This window comes from Pongo abelii, chromosome 13 (assembly GCF_028885655.2).
Source record: "Pongo abelii isolate AG06213 chromosome 13, NHGRI_mPonAbe1-v2.0_pri, whole genome shotgun sequence".
In the NCBI taxonomy this organism is placed as follows: Eukaryota; Metazoa; Chordata; class Mammalia; order Primates; family Hominidae; genus Pongo; species Pongo abelii.
The window spans coordinates 19,187,979-19,190,978 of record NC_071998.2 but is presented as its reverse complement, the minus strand read 5'-3'; the positions used below and the strand labels follow the sequence as shown (position 1 = coordinate 19,190,978).

The window sequence follows — 3,000 nt, the reverse complement described above, 5'->3', positions numbered from 1 at the left end:
TTCAGGAAACACAGAAATTCAGCTGGCCAAGAGACGAAGAGAAGTAAAACCAGCACACGGAGATAAGAAAGTGAACATAACTTCAGAGCACTATCATCAGGCCTGGTGAGGCATGCTTGGGTCTTGACACAAAAATCCGTCTTCGACTTGATCTGGCTCTAGTATGGATCTTTCACTTTAGCCCAAAATGCCTCCTTGAACTCTCAAATGCATTCTGAGCTGAGCACGATGGTGATTTGGGGTCAATCATGATATTCCCCATGGGGGATTTCTCTCTCTCAGAGCGCAGACCTCATGATGACCCCGGTGACCCACCTCCTAGAACCGGGGGCTCCGAGGAACGCCTGATGTGCCTCGGGACAGAACAGGTATGGTCCACCACCACTTGTGCTAGCCGTGGAAACAAAGGGTACATGGGGTATAGCTCAAGGGTTATGTGCAATCTTATCAGAAAATAAATGCAATTTATTCTAACACTGAAAAATGAATTAGGTCCTCATGCTTCTTTTCTTCTTCTTTTTTTTTTCCAGACTAGGTCTCACTCTGTCATCCAGGCTGGAGTGTAGTGGCATAATCATGGCTCACTGCAGCCTCGACCTCCCTGGCTCAAGCCATCTTCCCGTCTCTCCTCATGTTTCTTATGTCTGATTGACAGGGGGATAAAAGCACATATCTGGCACCTCTCCTTGTCTGGGAGGACTGACCACAGGGTCATTTTGCAGAAGTTGGAGAGGAGTACACTAGATGGGGCTGTTGGCTTGCATTGTACAATTCACATTGCATGGGGTAGAGAATTGAATTTCACATTTGAGAAATGGGAAAGGAGGAAATAAAAACATGGAATGCCCTAATCTTTCTGAAAATCCAAAAAAGGCCCAAGGAAAGCTAGTTCAATTATTCCTACCATGACAAACTATGATATGGTCAGACATGCGCACTCTGATGGGGTGTTCCTAGCCTGGGCTGCCCAAGAGGTGGCAGCTATTCTAGGACAGATGGAGTGTGGACCCCTTCCCTGTAGTGAGCTGGGAGCTGGGATCACTTAGGAATGACCATCAGCCCAGAGCTGTGGGGCTTATTAGATGCAGGGGTGAGTGGGGCTTGCAGGAAATGGCCCGCCATCAGTGCTCTGATGTCCGAATGCCACTCTTGTCACCTCGAGATTTAGAGGCAGACCATCCTGTGTGGCCTGTTGGTGAGACAGGGACTCAGAGGAACACAGGAACCACCCACACCTTTGCCCTGCGGTGGCTACCAGCCACCCTGGCATGCCTGGTTCCCTTTGAGTTCGCCATCCTCGTTGCCACATCCCTTCATTTTCCAGACACTTCTATTTTTTTCTCACACCTGGAAATTACACCTGCTGGCAGTCTTCAGAATTTTCCAGAGAGTTGGCAACTTGGGGCTCCTTTGTTTCTGCTCATTTTTATTTAGTTTTTCAGATGTGCTGTGCTCCAGGCAAGACATGATAGTAGCTCATCAAAGAGAGGCTGTTTTGGGGAAGTGGAGCAGCCGCCGCTGATTTTGGAGCTGGGGTAGCTGCCACTGCCACAGCCACTGCAGTGGCCTAAGGAGTCAGCTTGGGAAGGTAGTGGTCACCAAGCTCAGAGCTTTGCTTGGAAGTGACAATGGATAAAAGTGTGCTGGTACATACAGAAAGCCAGGCCCGCTGAGCAGGCTGAGCACGGTGATGAGGTGGCTGCAGCTGGGAAGGCAGCCATGCCACAGGGGCATGCACCCCCAGCTGAAGACAGCAATCTGCCCTCTGCCGCCTACAAGAATACGGTGAGGCCCGCCGTTCTTCTTGGATTCTCATCTCCAGCACCGAGCGGAGAACAGGAGGAATGAGAAGCAGCAGATGGGCGAAGAGTACCGTGGAAGACAGAGGCAGAGCTGCTGGACATCTGCAATGAGGTTCCGGAGCTGTTGGACAAGTCTCTTATTCCCCATGCTACACAACCTGAAAGCAAGGCGTTCTGCTTGAAAATGAAAGGAGATCGTTTCAGGTATCTTTCTGGGGTGGCGTCTGGAGACAATAAACAAACCACACTGTTGAACTCCCAGCGGGCTTACCAGGAAACATCTGAAATTAGTTAGAAAGATATGCAGCCTACACACACAATTCGACTGGGCCTGGCACTTAATTTCTCAGTCTTTTGCTAAGGGATTCTAAACTCTCCTGAAAAGGCCCGCAGCCTGGCAAACATGGCATTTGATGAAGCAATTGCTGAGTTGGATACACTGAATGAAGAGTCTTATAAAGACAGCACTCCCGCCATGCAGTGACTTCGGGACAATCTCACTCTGTGGACATCGGGAAACCAGGGACATGCAGGAGATGCTGGGGAGGGAGAGAACTGTGTCTGCCATGCCTCACAATCTGTTCAGTGTCACCCTGTACCATCCACATAAATCCCTTTGTGAGATTAAAAAAAAAAAGAATTGTACCTTGTCTTGCGATTTTTCACAGCCTCAGCCTAGCAAGAATGGTTCATAGGATAAACAGCTGGCGTTTGTATCTAAAACCCAGATTGGTTGCATAAACACCATGGCATTCTGAAGTTTTGGTTTTGATTGACATTGGCAAGATTACTGTGTGTTTAATTTTCTTAAAGCTGAACACTGTGGTGATGGGTTTTGTAATTCAGCATAATTCTTACTGATAGGAAAAATAGACCTGAATGTTGTGTAACTCTTTGGAAAGTTTAATCCAATATTAAAATAGTCACTGAAATACAATTTCATTGTAAAGTCGTACAGAAAGTTATAGAGGTTATGTTGTGATGCTGGGATGTGGAGTGAGACACCATCATTTGGCATTCAAGTTTAATGGTAATTCACAGTGATGCTGCCTGTTCAGAGCTTATAGACACTGGACCTGTTTGGGCTATTGCCACTCAAAAGTTCATGACCACAAATGTCCACAGCGTCTTCCTCTGAGGAAATGCAAATCCTGAAGCTGAAATACCTTGTGACAGATAACTGGCTGTGACGCCGTGG

The 3,000-nt window shown here is 47.6% G+C and overlaps 1 pseudogene; it reads left to right on the top strand.

The window, feature by feature from the left end:
* Nucleotides 1-260: 260 nt before the first annotated feature.
* LOC100445471 (14-3-3 protein beta/alpha-like) lies at nucleotides 261-2,412 on the top strand (annotated as a pseudogene).
* The last annotated feature ends 588 nt before the right edge of the window (nucleotides 2,413-3,000 follow it).